Below are 18,793 nucleotides of genomic sequence, written 5' to 3'. Positions count from 1 at the left end.
CCACCCTTTTGGTCTGACCATCCAGTCAATTTTTTACCCAGTGACCAGTACATCTTTCCAAGCCACAACAGCCAGTTTTTCCAGGAGAAAGCTGTGGGAAGTAGTATTAATAAATTAGTATTTGAAAGCTCTAATTAAAGAAGGCAGCAATATCGTGAAATTTTATTTATTTATTTTATTTATTTATTTATTTATTGTGTGACTAATTGCAGTCTGTATACTGTATTCCAGTACTGAGTTCCACTGAAAACCGAGAAATATTCTCAGTCATCAGTTTCTGTGCAGTCCATAGCTGAACTTTTTTTCCAGGGAAGATATGGTGAAACAGTTTGAACACATTCCCCAAACTTGTAATGTTTTCCCAGACAAACAAAATACCGGAGTTAATGTTTTCCAAAGTACTAAGCACTAACTCTCCTTCTGACTGAACTAAAATCTCATTGGTTCTACCAGAACAGTATTATACTTACAAACCTAGTTGCCTTTGCTATGTTTCTGGACCGCATCACACTGTTTTGTTATGGTCTGATTTGAGATCAAAAAATCTCTCTGCTTTGATTTAATTTTTAACACAAATATCCATTGTATCTTTCAAGAAAAAAACACTATATTCAGGTTAAACTATTTTTTGTCTTCCTACTTTCTACTTCTTTGGGTCTGTCTTTCTTTGGGTCTTTCTTTCTTTGGGTCTTTCTTTCTTTGGGCCTTTCTTTCTTTGGGTCTTTGGACCCTTTTCCTTCCCTATTCATCCTTCCATATTAGTTGCTTGTGTCATTGTTTTGTTTCTCCCTGTTTCCTCTGAATTCCATCTTCTACTCTCTTTCTTTACTCTTCCTTTCTTTTTCAGTTCCTTTTTTTTTTTTTCAAATTTGTTTTCATTTTCATTAATTTTTTCCTTAATTGTTTCGTTTTGTTTTATTTTTTATTTTTTTTTTATCCTTTTAGGCTTTCAGTCTTGTATGCTGAATTTTCCTCTGGATCTTCTATCTCTTATCTTCATTTAATTTGTAATACCAATTTGAGTCTTCCACTTACTAAGTGAAATGCTGTCAACTCAGTACACACTTTTTTGTTACCTGTGTTGAATGTCCTTTATTTGACCATTGTCTTCCCTTGTTCCTGAGGTCATCAGCTTTCCCTTTCTGTTTGTCATTCAGCTGTTCCATGGCTTAAAATGCTTATTGGTCAAATCAGTCTGGTTTGCTCTTAATAGGATGCTTGCCTCCCTTCTACAGATATAGCCTTTTCTTCCTTTTATTCCTCCTCACTGGTTGGTATATCTTCTGTGTCTAATCAGAAGACACTTCAAGAAACTATTTCCAATTTCACCTTATTCACAGATTCGGAAATCTATTACTTCCTCTTCTTTTCTAATCCCCTCTATGTGATTCAGCCTATTGGATTTCTTGATTTATTTCATCATTCTTATGCTTTTCTGTTACTCTTTGTATTTGTATTCCACCTTCCTCTGTTCTTTTCCCACTTACCATACAAAGAGAATTTTAAAGCTTTCTCATATTAAAAAACAAAAGAACAAAATACCCACCACTTACTACATCTGACTTTCCAAGGATTACCCCATTTCCCCTCTGCCTTTCATAACTAAATTCTCCTACTATTCAGTTCTACAAGAATCCGCACAGGTCTACCCAAAAGTTCAGACCATGTGACTAAGTGCACAGTCCAATCTCTTCTTAAATTCAGACAGGCTCGGTGCAGTGACCACTTCCCTGGGGAGCCTGTTCCAGTGTGCAACCACCCTCTCTGTGAAGAACCCCCTCCTGATGTCGAGCCTAAATTTCCCCTGCCTCAGCTTAACCCCGTTCCCGCGGGTCCTGTCACTGGTGTTAATGGAGAAAAGGTCTCCTGCCTCTCGACACCCCCTTACGAGGAAGTTGTAGACTGAATGTCTATATTCTCTCTGTGGTTTCTACCCTACACCTTTTTGAGATTGACCACTAAGCCTAAAAATGCTCTTGCCAAAAATGCCTAAAAATATCTTCAAAAGTATGTCAATTTAGGATCTTATACTGCCATCACCACATAATCATCCTTACCAATGCTATGCTATTGTTTCCCGTACCAGTCTATGTTAAATTTTATATCTTATATTTACTATTATCTTATGTGATGCAATGGCAGTGACATTTTGCTGGTTTCTTTTTCACGGTGTGTAGCAGAGTACAATCCTGGATCAAGAATAAAAGTTCCCCAAATTATAATTGGGGTAACTTATTTTAGTATATATATATATTATTATATTATTAAGAATCAGGTGATAGTTTTTCGGTGGTGATGTAGTCACATGGAACCTCCGGGACTAAAAGGGATTTAAATTTAAAACATCCTCTTTTTCTCCCTATTTGTTCTGATCACGTGTATTATTATTTTTTTTGTAATTCCAGTCATTGTTCTTATAGTTCTTTTGTTTTTCTTTAATGAGAAAATTGTGCTAATTTCCGCCAGCACCTGAACTTAACTATGTATTACTAATATCATGCTGGAGGTCACAAATGACTTCAGATAGCTATACTCCAGTGGGTTATTAAACTGTGAAATGTCCTCAGAATATTTTGCTCCTGCACACATCACTGGGTTATCCCTTTAGGTTAGTAACATCTTGTGAGTGAAGACCTGGTGAGCACTGAGCTTGCTGCTGTATGTGCAAGGGACAGACATCAAATCATCTCTCTGAAGTGTCCTTTGAATCTTCCTCAGAACTGCACTCTGCTAGGCTAAAAGATTTGCAATGGGAATATATATTAGATTTTATTAATTCCTAGGACCCATGCTACTGGGATGTAGCTTCTTATTAGAAGATTGCCTCACCTATTGGCACAAGGGAAAACTGCATTTGACATGTGACTTGCAGTAGATCAGTAACTGGAAAGTCTTATTGCCCTACATCTATTTATTGAAATTACACTTGAAGTATTACAGGAACAGAATGGAATTCCTGCCTTTGATACTACAAAGAAGCATAATTTGGTTATCCAATTATCATTAGCACGCTTCCAATAAAAAAACCCAAACAAATTAAAATCCACGAAAGATTTGAAAAACAAAAAACACCCACCAACCCCCACAAAAGATCTATCTATTACCTTTCTTAGACAGAAAAGAAAGTAGCATTAAATACCATCTGGAGTGAACATCCTTAGACTCTTACCAATGGGGTGTTTCCAGGACTGATAGTATATTTGAGTATTCTGATTGCTTTCTCAAAGGAATGAAGATCATTATGAAATCTCTGATACATATGCTATATAGATAGTACCTTGCCTATACAGTTTGAGTACTTTTGCATTTGAATGTTCTTCACTCAGCCTTTTTAAAAAAGTATATATTTTTAACAGAATCAATTCATGTTTGTTCAGATATGCAGAACAGAAGGATGTATATGTATGTAATCAACAGCCCCCAATCCCTTTCTCCCCTCCCTTTTAAAAACAGAATAATGTACCGTAGTCAGACTGATCGTAGCTCACTGGGGTCATTTAAGAGAATGAGAGTATATCTTGCCTACCAATACCTCTATGAGCTTTGCAAAAGGACTGTATTGCCACTGTGTTATTATTTATTTGCTGAACAACCCAGTGTGTGAAATCTTGGCTATATGTTGCTATCTTACTGTAGTCTCAGTTGAGAAAATTAAATGCATATGGTAATTTAATAGGAAACTGAAATATCTGAGAAATGCTGAAAAGGGTCTATTCAGACATGCCTTAATTTACAGTGAAATAGTTGTAAGCTTCTAAAATGGATTTTCACTCCACTAGAATGCAAATAAACACTGTATTCCTCTATGTACACATGTCTGGCTATAGAGTAATAACAGACAAAAGATGAATATTGTCATCTTTGTCATTTTGCATTTATTATATGATTAACTTTTTCATAAATTATAACATTCTTCAATTATGATTGGGCGTGTGCAGTGGTGAATCAGGTATTACTAATCAAAATCATTTTAAACAGTCACTTATGAGAACAAGTATCAGTGCAATGTGGAAAAGGGCATGATGAAGAGAATATCTGCATTCTAAAAGGTACCCTTTAGCAGGATGTCATTTTAAACAAGGTGTTAAGAGAGGTAACATGGGTGTGTGTATTAAGCAGTGTGACAGAAATTGAGTTCTTAATGTTATGAGTTCTGATGAGCTGGCTTAAAGGTCAAAGAAGATATATTAAGCCAAACTGACAACTGAATGCTTTTAGGCTGCTCTTTTTAACTGTACTATGAGAGAAAAGTGGGAAGGAAGAAAGAAGAGAAGAAAGAAGGAGGAGCGGGGGAGGGACAGAGAGGAGACAGAGAACTTATGAACCCAACAACAATATGCTGACTACTTGAGATATTGAAGCATGCCATTCCAGCTGCACTGGTTCAATCTTCCTCTGTTGAAGGAGTAAAAAGTCGAAGTATAAATAAAATACAGAATTAGACCTCTGCTAAGAACCTTGATTGGTGGTTGACCACCAGGAAAAAGAAGGTATTTCTAAAATAATCTGTTCTTCAGCCCAATTTCACTGTCTCTTATAGGCTATATAGCTGATGTACTTCAGGCTGCTGTCTCCCTTACCCAATGCAGTAGCCAGGCCTTTATTTCCTGGAGAACCTGCTAACAAAAATCTGTTCTCAGGTAGCCAAGTCTGTAAGTTTTAAGTTGTTTTTAATTGTTGGTGTATGCAAATGTATGTTTTCAATGCAAAGCTCGTTCTCATTAGCTCTGTATTTTTCTCAGTGTAGTAAACATTACATACTGATCTTAACATGATTATGGGGGATTTTAATTTATTTCTATTTATCAGTGATATAGACAAATAGTAGCTATCTAGAAATGCCTTATTTCTTTGGAACGGGTCCACTGACATGGCCCACATCTGTTTGCTGGCAAAATAATTTGTTTAAATCCTATCTCTTAGGATAATGTTTGTTGATAGAGTGGCATATTCTGTATATGGAGAGCAATCAAGAGGTTGCTTTGTTGATAAACTTGTTCACCTATGAGTTTGGGTTCAGTCGTTCTACTTGCACAGGAAAATCCTATTTATCAGATAAAGAAGACAGATTAGCATCTTTGAAATTTTCATTTTATCCACTGATGACAGTTTAGTACACTTAATTTCCCAGCACTCTCCTAATAATATGTCCCAAACTCCAGCTGTACGGCCTTGTTCTTAAAAGATCTATCTAAGCAGTTCAAATCCATAAGTCTTTAGCTAAGATTTTCAAACGACTAAAAATTAATCAGATGAAAATTCTTTTCTATAGGTTTTGTTTTATGTGGAATAACCAGATTGAAATGTCACTTAGTTGCTTAAATATCTTCACAAAGGAGTTAAGAGCCTAAATACCTTTTTGGAATTGAATCTGAACAGAGGCTATTAGCACTTCATACAGCCCAGCAAACCTATTTTTAAAAAAGATATTATGGTATATATATGTGACAATATCATAATATCAATTAAAAAATATTCCAGTAAAAGTTAACTGTATTTTTTGGGGTGGTAGGGGAAGGCTTGATTTTACTTGTCTGAAGGTTTAGTACATATATTCATCAGAATAAATTGCATTTTCTTCCTAATGTGCTACAAACAGGAACCTAGTGGTTGTCAACAGCCTTTATTGAAATTCAGTTCAGTGCTTAAGATCACTCTTGAGCCTATGTAAGCCCTCCAGCAGCTTTTAAGTGGGGGGATTGGACCTGTGCACTTAACTCCCTTGGCAGAATGGAGCTGAGAGCCAAATCACCCTGCAGATTTGGGAGAGCTTCCCAGTGAAAGGGGGAGTAGCTGATTAGATGGGAAAGTAAAATATCCTTGAATACTGAGACTGTCAGTTGCCAAGAAAACTTAATCCGCTTCATTGTCAATAGTGACAATGCTGGAATGACTCTGCTAAAGCTTTGGTAAGACTTCATGGCTTGAAAATCAGCTTCCAAGCAAGCAGAGAACTTGAACACTGTGTCCTCATTTTATTTTTGCACAGGCAGGGTGGGTTCAACTCTCAGATACTGTAGGGGACCTTACATGTTACTGCTTCTTTTAAAATTATTGTAAAATGAACACCTTAATACACCATTGTTTCTCTTCAATGTTGTATTTATCTTACGGCTGATGACACTTTAAAATTTGTGTAAATTTTTTTTTTTTAATTTTGAACAAAATATTAATCATTGGCCTAGATGCTTTTGCATCGTTATGTGTACTTGTCTAAATCTATGTACACATCTCATACAGAGGTATTTAAAGATTTTTCACTGCAGATCTCCTATCTTCCTAGAAGACCATGAGACTTCTGCTGTCCTAGGTGTGAATGAGATATTGATTCTGAGGGGATCAAAGCCTCTAGGGTGCTTCATAAATCAGGAAAACTTTAATGAATCATCAGAGTTTTTATGCCTGGAAGACCTTAAAAGAGAATTTGCTCACTTTTCATGGGAGCTGTTCTCAAGAAATAGGATTAATGCCAATCTAAATAGAAAATCTAAGGGCTGCAGTGAAATTCTGGTTCACTGTCACCAGAAGGGCTGTGAATGGACCTGTGTGACTAGCCTGATGATAAACTCAACCACTAAACTTTGATTTAAATCACCATTTGGATTGACTATAATAGTTTATAATCCCTAGTGCCCTCCTTAGTAATGTCAAATATAATTTTGATTTATTTCATTGTGGCTGTCATTATCAGTGATTCATTTAAGTTTCATGCAAAGCATTGACTGAGTTCTTTCATACTGGTATGCAAGTCCTTTAGGAAGTCTGCACATAAGGTATCTCAATGTTAAAGTTTAGATGCATGAGGGTTGGAGTGACAAGTTTCATTAAGCATATTTTTAGGTCTGTACAACTTGATTATTGGGCATAGTTGTCTTACATCATTCTTACAACAGTACCTTGAAACTCCAGTTACAAACTAAATATTGATTGGGATGCTGGCATTTTCCATACTGCCAAACAAGTGGATGTTTAGGAAGATATATATGCCTCAAGTCGCCAGAAGCTTAATTAACTGGTAATTTTCATTCCACCAAAGTGCTATAAAACTAACCTGATGAATGAAAAAGTGTTTACAAAGATTGGAAAGGAAGGTTATTTTCTCTCAGACAATGAGAGGAGCCTCTTTACAAAGCAGACACATGTTAGGGCAGCAGAAGGAATTCTGCTCTTCAAGTGCGATGATACGTTGTGTGGATATTGAGAAAGCATAAAAGACTGTGTGGAGCATGTCAGCTTTTGCTTTAGTTTTTCAGTACACCCTTAAGTATAGAATATATATAGATATTTTCTTCAGCTGGGAGTTGATTACTTTTGTTTGATAATCAACGTTTACTTCAGTCATTATAACAGTTGAAAATAACAAATAGCTGGTTTCTGTCTGGTTGCATTGCTAGCTGCATGGTGCTATGTGAAGTTTGATCAGTGGTACAGATTGTTATATTCCTCAGTAGCCTGAATAACTGAATTTGAGAGACTGATCTAGTCTCGAATCACATTAATGGTTTGTGGCTACTTGGGGCTAGAGGCAGCAGTGGAACATGCAGCTGACCTTAGAATATTTAAGAATACTTAGGCCTTTTTCAAGCCAGTAGAAGAACCAGACAGTGCCAACAGGATGGAAACATTATGGATGTGGGAGTAAGTGCCTAGAATGTCACTAGAATGTCATTATTATCAATGTATGTGTATATCCCTCTCTTTCTTTTTATAGACACATTACCTGCTGTTCTCATTCATTCTCAACATTGACTTTGATTTTCTTTTTCTTTTCTTTTCTTTTTTTTTTTTTTTAACTCTTCTCTGAATTTATTTACACTCACCATAAACCTGTCAGCTGAAAAGCTAAAATAATCCAGACAGGGAAGAAGAATGTACCAAATGACTGATATATCCAATTAAGCTTTCTCTGTGGAGATATGAGATACTCAAAATGTAATGCTGGTAATCAGTCCACAGGGCAGAACTTAGTTATATGAAATATTATTTTAATAAATTAATTCATCTAGGGAACACTTGATCTAATGACAAACTTTTTTTTTTCTTTTTTTTTTTTTTGGTTAACAGGAAAAAGTGAGGTGAGATTGAGAAACACCACTCCTGTTTAATATATTTTCATCTATTCCTTGCTGAGCTTAAAATAACAGTTATTATTTTATTTATTCTATGAACTTAATTTTCCTGTGAGTTGTTGCTTCCCTCCTCTCCTGATCTGCAGATTTTAATTTATGTAGAAAAAAAGATAAAACTTCAGTTTCTTCAGGTTCCTTTCAAGCTAGGGATGTTCTGTCCCTGCACACCCTGTGAAGAGTATTTTGAAAATCTCAGTTTCTTGAGTATTCATTAGTCTTCAGAAGTTGTGTGTGTGATGTTGACAAGTTAAGCTGTTAACATAAATGGTAAGACCTGTGCCATTGGCTTGCCATTACCATTGAAATAGTATGGAGATGGTGAAACTCAGTATTTCTATAATGCAGAAAAATAGTCTTTGAAAAGTGATTTATTTTGATTCTCAAAGAAAATCAGTCTTTTAAATAGAAAAACTTTGGAGGCATTTAAAATATGTGTTAGAAAAAAGATCATCCTGTATTTTTCTTTTAATAGTAGTAATCAGAATGGAACTTCATTTACAACACTTAAGCAGCTACGATGTCCCCAAAGACTCTCTATGCTACCCCAAATTCATGCAGTTCCACAAAGGCAGGGACAGCTGAAGTTACCCATGGAGCTGAGGATCTACATAACCTGAGGAACACAGTTTTAAGACTGAAATCCATTGCTGCTGACCCCTGATCATCTGTAGGAGTCCACGTCTCTCAAGGTGTTCACACAAATCCCAGGTCTCTGGAGATGTCCTGAGACAGCCAAGGGCTGCTGTGTGTCTTGCATCTCTGGGCACTTGATGGACACTGCTCAGTGCACTGCTGGTTCCAAGTTCATGATGTGAAAGTTGTACACTTAACCTTAGCATCATGAAGTCCTGGAGCACTGAGGCAATCAATCCTCTTGTCAAGGTTGTGAATATAAGCAATTAGACTTTTGAGTGTCTCACTAGATAATTGGGTTGGAGCTCATTTTTCAGTACCCAAACCACTAAGGGGACTTCAGTTCACAAGACATCACTAAAGATGGTCTGAAGTAAAGCAGCCTGAAATGCCTTAGTCCATCAGCACCAGTGATGCCAATTTAGCTAATAATACAATTCAGACTTGGTTTTGTATTAGCACTCCTTTGTTTTGAGGATTTCTTCAGTAAACTGATGAATACCACCACTCCAAAGTATCTCTGGTAGAGGGTCAGAACTAAACAGTATTTTGTGATATCAGGTTTAGAGATTATTGCAATAGTAAATATTTTGGATCTAAGTGCTAACTGAGTACAGGTACTAAAGGAAAACCGTCTGACTTTGGTAGGAGGACTTGAGATTGTAATTTTCCCATTTAACTTTATAGACACAAAATATCAATTAGGTGTCTAATCTAAATCAGTAATCCCATCTCATCAATAGATACCTACACAAAATTTTGAGATTTACCTAATCTCAACCTTATCTATAAATTAATTGTCAACTTCCAGTTTTAACTGATGTAGATTTGTTTATTTGAAAGGGTATGAATGCTCTTTACTATTGGCTGGCGTTGGTAGTCTTCTCTTTCAGTTGCGAAGGAATTCCATTCCATTTTTCCTTACATTTCCTCTCTTATGCCTGAGGACACATCACATTTATTAACAATACTTGCTAATGAGTGGGAATAAACATTCTTATACAGTGGAATTGTTAAAGTTCCTTTCTTGCTTTTCTAATAAGTATACGTATGTGGAATTCCTTATTAATTGGGCATTAGGTGTTTTATTTTCATTTGTAATGTGCTGGTATGTCCTAAAGAACAGGTTTATTTCGCTAAATGCATGTTTCCTCTTTTTATCCCCTCTAGCTGTACCGCCCATTTTAATGTACTTTATTTTCTCCCTATATATGTACCTATTTTTAATATAATGTAGAACACAGAAATAAAAAGTGCATGAAATGGACTATAGGTGCCCTTATCAATAATTTAAAATATAGTGACTAAATAATAATTCACTACTTTGATCAGGTATCAGAACACTGTGACATACAAAGGATTGGTGACAGAATCTCTCCCTTCCAATAAGAGAACATATTTTTTGTGTGTTTACTGTTAGAAGAAGGATGGACCTAAGTTGAAAATGGATTTATCAGATTTATATCTGACTACATAGCATTTTGGAATTCAGATTCAGGAACCAGAACAGCTGTTGCTTGCCTGGGCAGCTCTTGAGAGTTTGTGTAAAGAAAGCTTAAGACTTTAAAAAAGCTTTAAAAAACAAACAAAGAAAAAACTTTAGAGAGGCTTGATAACCTATGTCTTTGATTTTGAAATTGCATTTAAATATATTTAATGCAACATACAACATTGCTACAAAGTAAGAGTTGAAATTCTACTACTCTAATTTCTTTTCTTACTCTCTATCCACTCATTGCATTTTTAGGGAAACAGGAAAAGAAACATCTGTTCAGTTTGAAGAGTATTTATGTGGCCATTTCTAAACTATGTTTTCTGACCATTATTTCCATCATTTCAGATGCCATACTGGTTGTCCTGTGAGGGTCAAGCTTCCCTTGTTTCACTGTCAGTATTCCTTTGTTTTGGAAACATTCTGCAGCACAATGAGTTACTGGTATCAAGACTTAGATGAGAAACTTTTAAACCTATGATAAGAAATGCTGATTTTTTTTTTTTTCATTGGCTCTTCTCCCTCAAGGCACAAGTCTTGTCTTCCATACACATGGTTACCTATGTGAACAAATTCTTTGATATATCCCTAGAATAATTGACTCAACTAATCATTGACAGACTAATTAAGGGGTTTATCAAAGAAAAGGAAAAACTAATTAATTTCAATTAAATCTTTCTTGTTATAAACAAAATATTAAAATAGATAACTAAACCTGTTTTCTGATTTATGTGGCGGCCTTTTTTTTCCCCCCTGCAACTGTTTCCCAAACCTTCTCCTTTTATTGTTTGTTTTCTTATCAAAAATTCTATTTATCCCCATTTATGAAGTTACATGTCTCCATTCTGTTCTGTTTTTGTAGTACATTTTCAGACATGCAACATTTTTCCTATGACACCGATTTGTGAATTCAGATAATGTTCTCTGATGAAAAAAAAAAAATCACTATTAGTTAGTGAAACGTGGTAAGACAAAATGACAGGCAGTCATTGATGAGCAAGGGAGTCTCTTTTTCTTGAGGCAGTCCTTGAAACCTGTTCTCAGATATTGGTATGGAGACGTTTTTAGATAGCAGAATACAACGAGAATGAGGTGTGGAATAGCATTAATTTATTTCAGTCATCTCTTCTAGGGCAAAATGTAATCAATAGCTAGGAGCTAAAAACAAACAAACAAACAAAACAACCCAGACTTAAAATAAGTTTGTTCTATGGCAGTATAAATATTGTGTATTTGCAAACAGCTCTTACTGTAAGATGTTGGTTTGACTTATAGTCCAAGATTTTTCTCTTCATTTTTTTTCCCATGATCTTATTTCTTCAATTATCAGTTTTATATTTTTTCTAAATTTTCTGTCTTAATCATTTTCCCATTTGTATTTTTTTAATTATTATTATTATTTGTACATTAAATGCTAACTTTGTCTTAGTCTGTTTTTTCTTTTTTTTCTGTCATCCTTCCTCTTCTTACACATACTAACCTCTCTGTTTTGTCCATGGTATTCAGCATATTTTATTTATGCTAATGTCCTATTGTCTCCTGTGCCAATTTTGGGCAAGATGATAAGGTAATTTTATTTTTTTTTTCAGTGACTTCTGAAATAAACTAAACATATCAGTGCAATCGTTTTTTTTTTTAAAAAAAAAAGTACTGAAAATGAAGGAGATGTTGATTTTAATAAGAATTGTGCCTGAGCCACTAATTTACAGTCAATACACTTTAGTAAAATGATTTCCTCTTTTTCTTTTAGGACAGGCATTGGCTTTCCGGTAACCAGGGATAATGACTGACTATAACTGTAAATTGATACTTATAGACTGGAGATCTCAGAATACAGAATAGATTTCTCAGTGCATATCAAAAGTGGATATGAGCTAGAAGCTTACAACAATACCTAATGTGGCTGAGAAAAGGCACTTTAGCAATACATGAGCAGTAGGTTCAGTTCCCAGTGCATTTTGGCCTTGTAGATGTTTTTTCCTTAAAAAATGAAGTTGTATTTTGGTGATACTAAACCTCTGATTGTGAGGTGGTCAGCATAGTCTTCAAGAACCAACATATGGTAAGCACAAATGTTCCTGTAAAGTGGTGTTTGCTTTCAGCTAAAGCACTCAGCAGGTGCAAGTGTGACTACCATTGAATGTGTTCTGCTCTTGTATTTTTGATGTTCATCATCAAGGTCTGTCTACTGAAGAAGTGAGCATGAAACAAAGAGCACTGAGAAATGCTATTGCATTAATTGTGGTACCTGAAAGATGTGCTTTGGGAAGATCTCCACTAATTTTGTTTCCCTGAGCGCTCATACACAGGACAATGCCACACATTCATGAGTTCAGCTCTGGTGTGGGGAGATGACATTCAAAATTGAAGGAGATAGGGGATGAAGGAATAAGATGTCTGATTGGCAGGCTATAGAAGTTGCAAATGTCTCAGAGAAATTAAGCTAGACTAAATTTTTCATTTCATCTTTTACAGGAATATTTTGATAATATGCCTGTCTGATCCTTGGCTATCTTTCAGCTCCCACTAGCTGTTTTAGAACTCCTTGGTCTGTTACAGCTCTGATATTCTCATTGTGCAGTTTCATGAGGAAGGACTGTTAATTCATTTCCTCCTTCATCTTGCCTGGGGACTAGTATTACACAAGTAATAGCAGTGCTGCTTCCTTCTGACTGTTGTGGAGACCACAGTGAATAGGTAAGCACAGATGCTGCCCTTGGAGATGTTCAGATTTAGTGACCCTTTATGAAATGCAGACAGAGTGGTTTAAAAAATGGGAGTGCTTTAAGCTTTGAGTGCTTACAAAATAATTAGTCAACATTTTTATTATTATTTTTTTTTACCTCTATAAATGTAAATTTAATCCAGTGAAGAAGCTTTATCTTCTACGTTTTTGGTAGCTTTCTTCTGTATACAAATAGGTAGATAAGATAAACCTAATAAAGAAAAAATGTTATTGCACGACAGGCAGTAGTGAGAGACAACTGTTATTAATATTCCCAGAGAATAACACTGCAGCTCAAACAGAGCCACATTCTCTGAATTATGGGGAAAAATTCAAAGAATTAGGTTGCGTGAAAAAATATATATTTTTTGAAATTTTGTTAAAATTTTGGATATTGTCTTTCACTGAAAACCACCAGTAAAGTGGCATTCAAATACATAATACTTCTGTGACATATCCAAATTTTGTATTCTGTACCAGAGCATCACCTTGAAATAACTATTGTAATAGCCTGAGAGAAGAAAAGGGTGGTCTCCTTCGCTGTAGCCCTCAGAAAATTTACTTAAGTGAAATCTTCTATGGCACTGGGTAAGCTACAGGCTATGGAGAACCCAGTGGTACCAGCCTTTCAGAAAGTGGTAAAGCTGTGACTAATGGGCAGCATTGCAGAGGACTATGCAAAAAAAAATGTTACCATTTATTGTTAATGTTACCATTATATAATGTTAATGTTACCATTATTCCTTGTATGCTTCCTTCCAGCATTTTGTCTGAATCTGCAATTAGACTTAAATCCATAGTACTCCTTATAGCCTAGGTCTCCTGCACATCTCTGCTATGCAGAGCTACACTTCTAAGTTACTGCCTGATGTCATTGTAATGGATTCTTTTTCTTACAGAATTACAAAAGTATATGTTACTTTTTTTTATTTATTTTTATTTTTTTCCCTTGCAATCTACTTATATGCTGTAAAACTAACAGTAAAAGCAGTAGAGTTCCTGGTTAAAGGAACAAATATTTGGCTTTGTTGCTAGAGAACTATGTAAGAGACAATCAAATACAACTCTTGATATATGTTTAATTGAATAATGTCAAGAGAAAATAGTATAACTCATTGAAAAGAAATGGGAAATTTCTTAAAGGCATTTCTTAAAGCACACAGAATTAATTAAAACATTAATTCTGGGTATAAGACAACATTATCTATTCTATGACATTTCTAGGAATCTTGGCTCAAGACTTCTGAGATCGAGATTTGTGTCAGTTTTGTTTTTCAAGGGTCATGCTTCTCAATAGCATATTGAATCACTTATAATGACAGCTTGGCAACACATTTCTTGGAAACAGCTGAAAATGGAAGATATTGTCAACAGAATCCTTCTGATAATGATGAAATATAAAGCTTTTATTCCCCTCTGATTCTTCAGAAACATGGTGACACATTGTCCTACTACTGTCAAGGTAAACTTCTGATCCTAAATTGCTCATGTCGTGTCTTAACTAAAGATTGTGCAGAGTCTCAGGTCACATATTTGAATCAGAATTTCTCAGTGTCCATGTGCAGATTTTTCATCCTGAAAAATACAAGCTCAAATTGGCTGCTACCACCAATTTCATTGCAGGACTGGGACCCCAAATTTTTATGTGTCCATACCTAAATTTCCACAGGTGGGTTTAGAGTAACTATTTTGATTCACCACTGTCTTTTCTCTAACATACCATAAAGTCCAAATTGCTTCCATATTCTAGTATTTCAAATATACCGCTACCAGGATTACCTTTTTTCTTGCTATACTGACCAAACATTCAATTTCATGCTTTGCTTTCACCTTGAACAATTCATCTATTATTTTTTTTCTTCTCAATTTACCTATCTCTTACCTACAACTTTTTGCACTGAAGAGTCTAAATGCTTAGGCAAGCAAGATCTGTGTAATGTGCGACCTAAGGATAGTTAAAATTTGTCACATAATTTCAGTTTGTGTTTGCATTATTGCTGGTAGCAATGACACTCAGTTTAAAAGTGCACTTAAATTATTTCATGTAAATTATTTCACTTCTTCTCTCATTTTAGAGGAAAGTGCATATTTTTGTAAAATACACTTAGCGGACAGAAAAGTGGAAAAAACAAAGGACGTTCCTTCCCTACTAAACAAAGCAATGCTATTTTGTGAAGAGATTTAAATGTAAAATCAAATGGTTTGGTTCTCATGTGAGATACCTCCAGTATTCTGGTTGCCTGTTTCTTTAGACTTCAAAGTCTGTGGTGTCGTAAGATAATACCTATTCTAGCACAGTTCTAATACTAAGGATACTATACAATGGCTACACACAAATGCATACACAAAAAAAACCACCGAAAAATAGATTTTTTTTCCTAAAACAAGAAAAATCTAAAAATAACCTTTCTCATTTTGTACCCTACAAATTTTAGAAATGTTTCTGATAATTCTTCCAGTATCCAAATAATGCTAAATTCTTTTTTTTTTTCCCCATATAATAAAACTGCACTATTTTGAATTTCTTCTGCATATGTCTTGTAGGTTTGCTTTTCAGCACAGTTGTGTTTCTAAAAGGTATTTACATGCAGTAACTTTTAGATGTTTTCTACACTGAAATGGCTCCAAAAGTGTCCAGTGAGGTAACATGTCCGAAGTCAATATTATGTGCACAAAACATTTACACACTTGACCAAAATGATTCCTTTGGTCCCCTTATGACATCTTAAAAACACTTTACCGTATATCTGCATAGATGGCCAAAGCACTGCTGAAGCCAGGGTTGTTAAATGAGTCAATAATTACTGTTTCAAAATGTCATTAAGAGACAGCTGTCTGAGCCTTTGGAGCAATTGGACTTCGTTCCTCATATGTAAGTTTTACAGGAGATTTCTAACAGCATGATGTCTCATAATAGTTATTGGTACCAATTCTGGTTTTGTTACCATAGAAAAATTGTGCTTGAGTAAAAACTATCCAAATTCTTGAATAAACCTAATACTGTTTTCATCGGTGGTTAATGATTCACACAGCTACTGGGTGTTTATTACTGTGTATTATAAGAAGCATCTTCACTGGCTTGGCTGAAGAATATTCTGACCATCGCATATATGTATGACGTTTGGTGAAAATGTACAGCTGGGGATAATGTATTATCTCTTTTCCTTGTAAAAGCTGAGAAAAATCAAAAGATGGGATCTAAAACTGAAATGAATGCATTACAGCATGTCTAACTGTATTACAGAGAAGAGAACTTTGATCAGTTCAAAGAATTGAGCCTACTTTTTTTTTTTTAAATGGAGAGAAACTGCTAACACTGATTGAAGTCATATCTGTAGTTATTTTAACCAATTTTACATGATTAAATAGCAGCACTTAATGTCAAGATCTTTTTCCAAAAAGATCTTGAGGATAACCTGTCTTGTCATTTCCGTAGCTGATGAATTTACTATATTCACTTCCTGAGTTACAAGTGTTCCTGTTTTGCTAGAAAAAATGTAATTATTCTCTGAGGTCCTCCCCGAACTAAATATTCAGTTTATAGAATTTAGTGTCTATACCAGGTTCAGTGATAGAGCTTCTAGAAACCCTGAACAGAAGGTTTTATGGGGTGAACAAGGTGAACTACATCTGTGGAATTTAAAATAATCAGTATCCAAAACCATACTTTGTATTAGGCTCACATGCCAAGGATTCAGTGGGAGGGGGGGGATGAGAGGGAGGGATGGGGTAGTGGTCTTCAGGGGTGTCCTATGTGAAAAGAGTCCAGAAGCCAGCTCCACTTAGCTCAGCAGGAACCAGCCGTTGGCCAAAGCTAAGCCCATGAGTGATGCTATGTGTGCTTCTATGAGAGCAGATTTAAGAATGGGGAAAAAAATAATAATCTGGTGCACAACAGCAGCTGGGGGAGGGGAATGTGAAAATGCAGAAAAACAGCCCTGCAGACAGCCAGGTCAGTGCAGAAGGAGAACAAGAAGCCTAGAGTAGAAGCTCCCCCCCGCGGCCTGTGGAGAGGCCCCTGGTGGAGCAGGCTGTCCCCCTGCAGCCCATGGGTCCCACACGGAGCAGATCTCCACGCTGCAGCCCGTGGAGGAGCCCCCGCTGGAGCAGGTGGATGTGGCCTGGAGGAGGCTGCGGCCCATGGAGAGCCCCCGCAGGAGCAGGCCCCGGGCCGGAGCTGCAGCCCGTGGAGAGGAGCCCACGCAGGAGCAGGGGTCTGGGGGGAGCTGCCGCCCACCCATGGGGGACCCGTGCTGGAGCAGTTTGCTCCTGGGGGATGGACCCCATTGTATGGAGCCGTGTGGGAGCAGTTCTTGCTGCCTGTGGGAAGCCCCTGCAGGATCAGTTTGGGAAGGACGGCATCCCGTGGGAGGGACCCCACATTGGAGCAGGGGCAGAGAGTAAGATAGAAAGAGCAGAGCTTTTATAGACTGACTGCAACTCCCGTTTTCTGTTCTCCTGCACTGCTTGTGGGGAACAAGTAGAAGAGAGTTGATGTGGGGGTGGGGGAGAAGGTGTTTTTAGTTGCTTATTGTTCTCACTGCTCTAGTCTGTTATTAGTTGGCAATACATTACATTGTTCTCCCTTATGCTGAGTCAGTTTTTCTCATGATGATAATTGGTGAATGATCTTCCTGTCCTTATCTCAACCCATGAGCTTTATTTCATCATATATTCTCCCCCTGTCCTTTTTAAGGAAGGGAAGTGGGAGAGAGATGTGGTAGAGCTTAGTACCTATCAGTGTTAAACCATCAAGTTCTCTAACAGTTTCTTGTTTTTTTTTTTTTTTTTCTTCAGTACTTTGAACCATTTAATTATAATTGCACTGTTTAAAATCATTGCTCTTTTGCACCTGCAGGCTTTGTAACTTTCTTTTTCTTAACCAAATGTCCTTGCTTCATTAAGTTTATAAAATCTACCAATTGTTGAAGAAACCAGTAACATTTAGAGAAGTAATACCTACGCTTAGCTGTTCAAAACCAACCCTGACTTAACAGGAACATAACATTCTTATGGATAATAACTGAAACTTGGAAATTCAGACTAACACGTATTTGAGATAGATCATAGAATGGCTGGCGTCGGAAGGGACCTTAAAGATCAGCTAACTCCACCCCCCCGCCATAGGCAGGGATGCCACCCTCTAGATCAGGTTGGCCAAGGCCTCATACAGCCTGGCCTTAAACACCTCCAGGGATGTGGCATCTACAACTTCTCTAGGCAACCTGTTCCAGGTTGTAAGTAAGTAAATAAAAAGTAAGTAAATAAAAAATAAAAAATAAGTAAATAAAGTAAGTAAAATAAATAAAGTAAAACAAATAATAAAATAAAGCAAAAATATATATATATAAATAAAGTAAGACTGCCTCTTCCTACTTAGTTCCTTTTTAAACATTATTTAGACATGTTTTTTCATTTGGATCCAGCTAAGTGTTTTATTTTATCTGGGGACAGTGTCATGCGTATTTTAGATAGTAATATTGTTTGTTTTAGAAAAAAATCTAGATGTGATTAACAATGGAAAGAAAATGAAACATTTTCCAATATACAGCTATTTGTCCCCGGAAACTGATAGGTGATAGAGACATAGTTATGTATCCTATAGTCTTTATGTGAGCACTCATGGAGTACACAGGATAACATTCACAGATGTTTTCACAGAGCTCATGGATGTCAACCGTGTTCACCTTCAGTAAACCCAGCTTTGACAAAAATGTAACAATATACTTCTACTTGTTGGAGAGTGATAGATAAACCAAGATATTACACCAACTTTTTAGAAGACTTTTGGAAAGAAATTGGATTTTTCAGAAA

This window comes from Anser cygnoides, chromosome 1, assembly GCF_040182565.1.
Source record: "Anser cygnoides isolate HZ-2024a breed goose chromosome 1, Taihu_goose_T2T_genome, whole genome shotgun sequence".
Lineage (NCBI taxonomy): Eukaryota > Metazoa > Chordata > Aves > Anseriformes > Anatidae > Anser > Anser cygnoides.
This window is presented reverse-complemented; position numbering follows the sequence as displayed.